Source organism: Rhagoletis pomonella, unplaced genomic scaffold (assembly GCF_013731165.1).
Source record: "Rhagoletis pomonella isolate Grant_MI unplaced genomic scaffold, Rhpom_1.0 Rhpom_scaffold_02516, whole genome shotgun sequence".
Classification (NCBI taxonomy): domain Eukaryota; kingdom Metazoa; phylum Arthropoda; class Insecta; order Diptera; family Tephritidae; genus Rhagoletis; species Rhagoletis pomonella.
This window is the reverse complement of record NW_023461070.1, coordinates 19472-28061: the sequence shown is the minus strand read 5'-3', so window position 1 is coordinate 28061 and position 8590 is coordinate 19472.

The following is an 8590-nucleotide window of genomic DNA, read 5'->3' as shown; positions in this document are numbered from 1 at the left end:
TTGCATTACACCAACTAACCACGTTGCTCAGATCCGCTTGTAACAAACACCTTTATTCGATAGAGGACAATGTTTTAAAAAGTTTCACATCATCAGCATACATTAAAATTTTTGAATGTTTTATTATAGAAGAAATATCATTAATGAATATCAGGAACAGAATCGGACCAAGGTGGCTTCCCTGAGGAACTCCTGAAGAAACTTTAATGATGTTGGAAGAACAATTATACACAATAACTCTTTGTGTTCTATCAGAGAGGTAAGATGAGATCCATTGATGAAGACTGGGCTGAAAGCCGATTAGGTCGAGTTTACGGATGAGTAACGAGTGACATACTTTGTCAAAAGATTTACTGAAATCGGTGTATATTACGTCGGTATGAGCATTTTCTCTAAAACCGTGTGAGACATGAGTTGTATACTCCAATAAATTAGTGATAGTAGATTTTCCTTTAGAAACCCCGTGTTGAGGTTGTGAAATTGAAGAAGATATAAAATATGTCAGCTGATTAACAACAATTGCTTCGAATAATTTGGGGATAGCGGAGAGCTTCGCTATGCCTCGATAGTTTTCTGTAGAGGACCCGCTGCCGTTTTTGTGAAGTGGTATTATGAAAGACTCCTTCCAGGCGGACGGAAAAACGCCATGTTAAAATGACAAATTGAATAGAGTTGTTAAAGGCTCGCAGATGTTCTCAGCGCAGTTATTAAGAAAACATGTCGGAATATGATCAGGTCCTGGCCTAAATGACGCTTTTGAGGTTTATAAATAGTGTAAAACTTTATTGGAAGATATTACTGGAATATAAGCAGAGTTGATTGGACAAAGCTCGTACGGATAGTCTCCACTTATAGGGAAGTCTACAGAATAATTGGATCTAAAGAACTGGGCAAACATGTTGGCAACGAGTTGGCTGTCGCTAGACACAGTGTTGCGATAATGCATAGCGGACGGAAAACCATGTAATTTACGCTTTGAATTTACGAAACCATAAAATGATTTAGGATTGTAAATTAAATTCTTCTTAATTTTACATAAATATGAATTATAACATTTCTTATTTAATGAAAAGTAGTTATGCCGCAAAACTGAGTACTTTACGTAATCACCGTGTAAGCCCTTTTATACAGTTCAAAAGAATGTGACTTTTTATTTTTCAATTTTTTAAGCTCTTTAGTGAACCATAATTGTATTGGTTCTTCATGAACAATATTACGTTTTGGCACATAATTTCGAAACAAATTGAAAGCAGTATCATTAAAGTGCTCAACACTACGCTCCACGTCATCTCTATATATTGGCCAAGATAACTTTGAAAGTTCTTTGTTAATTTTCCTGAAATTTGCTCTCGGAAAAACATATCTAGTACTTGAACTATACGACTTATTATTATGTATGTATTTCATTTATGATTTCGTAGCTTAACTCAAGAGCGGGATGGGGGGATAGGGGATCGAGGCCTTCGGAACATCATCAACGTAAACAAGATCCAAGACCTTTCCAAACTTATTTTGACATATTATTTATTTGTTTAAGGCAAAGTTCAGCCATTTCCTCCAGAAATACATTGTAACTATCTCTAGATGAAACTGGTACAACATCGGTGTCAATGATGTTCAATGAAATGTGTGGCAGATTTAAATCGCCCAAAACAATCATAGCATCGGATGCCGTAAGCATTGCATTTACGGTCTCAAGTAAAGAAACTAGCTGCATATATACTGATACGGCAGAATTAGGAGGGATGTAGCAAAGAGCTAAATAAATATAAATCTTTCCAGCCTGTACACGTATACATTTAAATTCGGCATATTCAATGACAGGAACACTAACTTCCTCGGATGGTATCGATGAATGCACCGGAAAAAGAACACCACCGCCGATTCTGCCCTCGCGGTCACTCCTGTATATTTGAAATTCATTTGGAAGAATTTCGGAATTAAAAATATGAGGTTTAAGCCATGTTTCGGTCAAGCAAATAATATTATAATTCCAGTCAAAACCTTTTAAATATAAGTCAGTTAATTTGGTATTCAAACCTCTAACGTTTTGATAGTAAATATTGAAATTAGACTTGCGAGTTAGTTTTTTGAATCCGAATTAAGATTAGAAATTTTAGCTACGTTATTATTACTTTTATTAGGTTTATACTTGAACTCGCCCCGGCCGGCCAAAATGAACTATTTAGTAGTGTATCAAAAACTTCGGAAGCTACATCAATTTTAAAAGTCCGCTTTCAGACACGCCAAGTCTTGAAAGCAATTTCTTTCGCATTCTCTTTTGTGTTTTCTATTTGCTTCCACACGCGTCAACTTTAATTGAATTCAAGTCCTTGGTTCTTAAATGGGAAGCAACGAAAAGATCAAAAGAGACAAGAAAACTTGAAACGAATTGACGGTATGGAGGTATCTGTACTCTTCCCCTCTCTTCCCACCTCCTTCGCCAACGAACGAGCAGACTTGAAAGCAAGACTTGAGGTATCTGAAAGGGGACAAAGATGAAATATCGCGATCGTATTTAAAATTAAATTTACGAATAAATACATCTTTAGTTCAAATTTTAGTCGATATGTATGACTTTATATCATCCGAAGAAGTATCTTTAGCAAATCTAGAGACAAAGATGGATCTTCTCGGAGGAATTACAACCAACTTTTTGGTAATGATGTCTGATGTGCGGGGCTCCGAACTATTCGGAGGAACTAAGTTAGACAGTACAGCTTTAGATGTTGATGGCAACACTGTTAAATCAACGGTTTGACTATTTTTAAAAGTAAACCTAGTGGATATGGCTTTAGATAGCGGAGGCTCCAATGCCTGAGGGCATGGAGAAGATAGATTAATAAGTTCCAAGGGCTGGGATGGAGGATTTTTGTGACTAGATTCAGTGGCTGTCTTTCTAGGTGGACTAATAACACGCCTAGCTTTACTTTCTCGGCTATCCTCAGAGTGTGGAGGGTTGTCGAGACATGTGAAAGACCTAAACATTTTTTCGTAATGCTTAAATTTCTCAACAAGCACCAACAGATCCTTCCCAATCTCAGAAAAACCATTTCTTGACTGCCTAAAGAATTTTAATAAATCAACTTTGGTTGATCTACATTTTGACAAGACCAAAGAAGACCCTTTCCCTCGTTAATAGCGTCTAATACCCTACCGCTCAAACCAGCACATTTTATATGGGCAATCCCATCGCAGAGCCAGCATGACACATAGGAGTCGCTTTTAACGTGGCAATTACATGTTTTACTCTCACTGTTTTACCATCGATACAGTCAGGGCTATCACAGAACCCATCGTAGCTTCGTTTTTCGTGAAATCTACGAAAGTGCTATCACAGAATCCGAATGGCTACGAACGTAAATTCGAAATTCGTAGAGAGCCTTCATTGAATCCGTTCGTAATGAAGATTCGTACAGATACTCTACGACGAGATCATGCTGTCGGATCAAAATTTAAAATCACTCAATCTTAAAAATAGGGGAAGAAAGCTGCATTATTTTTAATATTAAATATTTATTTTACTCCAAATTTGTTATAGTTTGATATAATTCCATGTTTTTGGGTAAACGCAGACGTAAAATACCAATGCCATACATACATACATATGTACATACACGCATTCATCTGCTAGACGCTATTTAATGAATTAATATTTTATATGAATCGAGGAAATAATAGTTTAGCAACAATTTATTAGGAAATAAACCTAATTACTTTAATATAAAAATAAACCTAATTACTTAAAAAAAAAATATTTTTCTATTTAAAACAATAAAATCTAAGCTAAAAATATACTAAGAAAAATATTTATTAAAAAAATAAACAAAAATTAAATCAAAAAAGAAAAAAATCTCCACTGCCCCACGACTCGGACTCGAACTCGGCTCTCTCAATTGGCAGTCTAGTGCTTTGCACACTCGGCCATTGCGCCTGTCTGTTGTTTCCTTTGCACTAACTGATTTCGAATCAGCATTCGAAGCTGGCAACGATATTTGCGAGTTCACTCGGATTCAGTGATAGCAATTTTTTCGTATTCGTAGCAGGCATTTGAATTCGTAGATTTTCTACGATTGATTCCGTGATAGTCCTAAGTATCTAAATCGCTCTAACGTTTTGACTACAGCTAAAGTCTCAAGTTCTTAGCTGTAAAAGTTTCTCTCAGTGTCGCTCGTCGATCTACTATAATGCGCAACTGGCTTTAACTCATCACCAGGGAACGGATTTTTAGGACCTAAAAACCTATAAAAAAGGCAAAATAAAATAACGAAATAGGCTGGACAAGGCAAAATAAAATAGCGCAAAAGGCAGGAAAAGGCACTAGGTATTGCAAAAAAAGGCAAAACAAAATAGCGAAAAAGGCAGGAAAAGGCACTAGGATTGCAAAAAAAGCAAAATAAGGCGCTAAAATAAGACAGAAAGTACGAAGAACAATCAAAAAATACATTTATTTTAGAAATGTTTATATTACAAGTAAAAAGAGGAAAACTATGAACTAGTTTCATTATATGAAAAATTTGTACTTTGAATCTTTGACTATTTTATCCTTTCGAGTTTCTAACTCATAAAACTTTAATATGTATAAGTAGTTGTAGTTACATTGAACCACAAGATGCATTTTGAAGTTTTCTTGCAGCATTTTCATTCGATTTTCGCGAGGAAAAGCCTTGAATGTACTAAATGTGCGCTCGACGTAAGTTGATACAAGTGGAGCCCAATTTAAATATGGAACGTTTGAAACGTTCATATTATCAGGAATAAGGGCGTTTTCCTCGACCTTTACAATTTTATCCACACCCCTTATTGTCTCCAAGCCTACGTTAGCTAAGAAAACGGCTTTGAATTTTTCCAACAGCAATTTGGCAAGAGGTCCCTGCGCTTTTATAAGCCGCATGGGCATGTGTATATTTTTTAATCTTAAAAAAAAAAAAATCGTAATTGCTATAATCACTTTTTTAAAGGTAGAAAAGGCAAAAAAAGGTAAATATCTTAAAAAAGGCAACATCAAATGTGTCTATATGGAATCAGGGAAAGCTAAATCGTGGACATTCTTGATCGAATATACTCTATCTCTTTACCGAAAAAAAAGCCAATTTCCATAAAATCCATTCCCTGCTCATCACCCTCGCTCTGCAATAGCACATCCGCTAACCCAGATGAGCTAGCATCAGTATGAATTTCGTGATTCGCATCTACTCTATACGGAACCACGAATACCGCTTAATCCTTAAAATCTTCGGATTTCAATAACATTCGTTGGTCGTTCATAATTTTGTATTGCTGTCGTTTTTGCTAGACCTGGAGTCAATCCACTCGGTGATATAGGATGCCCAAGAAAAATGATTGTTGTTTTTAAAAGCTCGCATTTCGAAATGTTCAACGTCAAATTAGCTTCTTTTCAAATGTTCAAGACTGTCTTAAATTTTTGAAACATTTCTTCGTATGTATTACTACAAATGAGTATATCGTACATGTAGTGAGTCATATTCTCTTTCGTTGGACGTTCTTGAATTTTTGGCATTAGTAGTTGGAATACTATTGGCGCTTTCTTAAATCCAAAAGGCATTCTCTTAAATTCATAAAAACCGAAGGTAGTTACAAAAGCAGTGTACTTACGGCTTTCTGGTTCAATTTCAATTTGATAGTACCCACTATTCAAATCGAGCGTCGTGAAATATTTGTACCGTGCCGCTTCCTGAAGTCACTCTTCAATGTTTGGAAGTGCAAATATTTATTTCGCTATTAGCTGGTTAACTCGCCGATGGTCTATGCATATCGATGGCTGAGTGGAAGATCGACCTATCTCGGCAGCCAGTTCGAAAACGCCCTATCTCAGAAAATTTTTCAACAACGCTCTATCTCAGAAAACTTTTCAAGAACGCCCTACTTCAGAATTCGATTGAAAAACGCCCTATCTCAGCTGCCGATTCAAAAACGCCCTATCTCAGCTTACTTTCAATGTATTTTCGTTTGGGATAGGGCATTTTTGAACCGAAATCTGAGATAGGAGGTTATTCAACCAAATTCTGGGAAAGGGTGTTTTTAAATAAAATTCTGAAATAGGGCGTTCTTGAAAAGTTTTCTGAGATAGGGTGTGTTTGAACTGGCTGCCGAGATAGATCGATCTTCCACTCAGCCATCGATATGTCACTGCCATTTTTTTTTCTTAACGAGCACAACCGGACTCGCATACTCTGACTCAGAACGTTGTATTATATCGTTTCGCAATAAAGTATTTACAATTTCCGCGACAATTTGTTTTTTGTTTTTGGTTCTTTTTTGGTTCTGGCACATGATACGGACACTGAGATACAATGTCGTTTGATTTTAATTAAATTTTTTTACCAAATCTGTCTTTCCAAGTTTATTTAAATTATTTGCAAACACATTACAATTGTTGATAATTTTCATTAGATCTCATTTTAAAGAGTCGCCATTTACTTCGCACATTATTTCATTGTCACTAATGTAACGCTTTATTTCTTTATTCTCAATTTCCTGTTCGTGTTCTATTTTGAACCGACTTCCAAGTCTTAGAACTTATCAGTTCGTCGGAATATTTTTTTTTTTTTTATGTATGTTACCGCATAACTTTGGACCACGTCAACAGATTTCGATAATTATTTTTGCATCGGAAAGATAGTGTCTCAGAGATGGTCCCGTACTAATCTGGTTTAGATCCGATCATTGGATCATGAAATATATATGTATAATTTTTTTTTTTATATGACAATTGAAGTCGGTTTTTTTTTTGCTAAAAATTACTTGTTATATTTCCGTTTTTAATAGTTAACCGTAAACTATTGATCACAAAATTAATTGCCCTAATAATATATCGTTAAGCAACAATTCGTCATCAACCAAATACATAGTAACGCCATCGACTACTAAATTTGCACGCACTAACTCTTTTGCATGTCGAACACCACCACATAGTCCCGTGATTTGTATAGAACACTCTTCGCATTTACCACCAATCTTGTGATACAAAAATTGTATTTTTTGGGTATTCCAGCTCAGAGTCATGATCATTTCTCACGGAAACGGTCTGGATCATTCTTATTAGAGTTGGCAGCACTAATTTTATATTACTAGCTCGAGGAAGACGAAATTATTAAAATGAACTCACTAAATGGGGAAAAGTACACTTAAACGAAATAATATTCACTTAAACAAATATTTAACGTAAGCAAAATTTATTTTAAGCAAGTAAAAAGAAGCAATGGTAGAATATATATTTGTGTATACAGTCATTTGTTAGTTCCACCAAACTGTACTGCCATATTATCAGTGACATAAACCAAAAAGTGGAGGAGGAGGAGGAGAAGCTCGGCCAAACACTAACATATGTGTAAGCGCCAATCTATTATTATTAAACCAAAAAGAGCGGATCATAAATTGAACCAGATCGATATCAGGATCATATCGTTGTTGCATTTGCGTGTAAATTTTTTATCCGGATCCCGATCATTACCCACGGAAACAGTAAATGATTTTCGCATCATGCTACACTGTGCACCTGTGTCAATGAACGCTTTAATCATTTGTCCATTTGTTAATGCGTAGACTTAAAAATGTTCATGTAAGCAATTCTACATCTCGATAAAGCTACACCTAGTTCACTAATATACGAGTTATTACCAAATACGAAAAATATTCCAACTTTATTTTGTATCGGAAAATTTTGAGCTGTTCCTTCTGTCACGGGTTAGTACAAAAAGAAGACACTGCTTTTTGGAGAACATATATTTTACGGAAAGTCTGTGAATTTACTTAACATTTCAATCTGAACTAGATGTTTTACTATACAGAAAAGAACCAGCAATCCTAACAAAGCACAAACCATAACAAGAGTTAGTTGTTTATTATTAAAAAATTCAAAATTCTCCTGTCACGGGTGGGACAACTTTTGTCACGGGTGGGACACGTACGATATTCTTCATGAAATAGAGCTTCTACTGAGATCCATATCAAAGGGCTTAGGTATGATAATTGTTAGAGGCCAAATACAAGATCAATTGACCCACTTTTATCACAGTAGACTCATTTTAAGACGCACGATATACTGCTGCCCTCAGGATCTATTTTAGGGGGCAATAGTTATACCAAACAAAGCTAGAAGTCGCCAAATTGATGTATTAAAATGCGTGGGAGAATGGATTATTTGCAAACGCATAAAATTGTATATGCATTTTTCCAAAGGCACTTCTGTACGGTGCATTTGATTGCAATGAAATTTCAAATGTTCCTTAATGATTTTCAAGTTTGTTTGGACTAGCTATGTATGTCTGGCTAACACTACCTACAGGTTAAACATGGATATCGACTCCTGTTATCACATCGATAGCGATGACTAACCTGCTGGTAGTGTTAACCAGACATTGAGTAACCGGCCCTAAGGGTGGCTGGAGTTAAGTTATTTTTGAAAAACTGATTTCATCGACAAATCAGGCTAAAATTTAGCTATTCTTTGGTGAAACCTTAGAACGCCAGAAAAGATCTTGTGTAGCGATGTCTAATCCGAAAAGTTATCTGCATTAGAATACTTATACGCAGATACATATATCTTTGTCACTTAAAGGCTATTTAT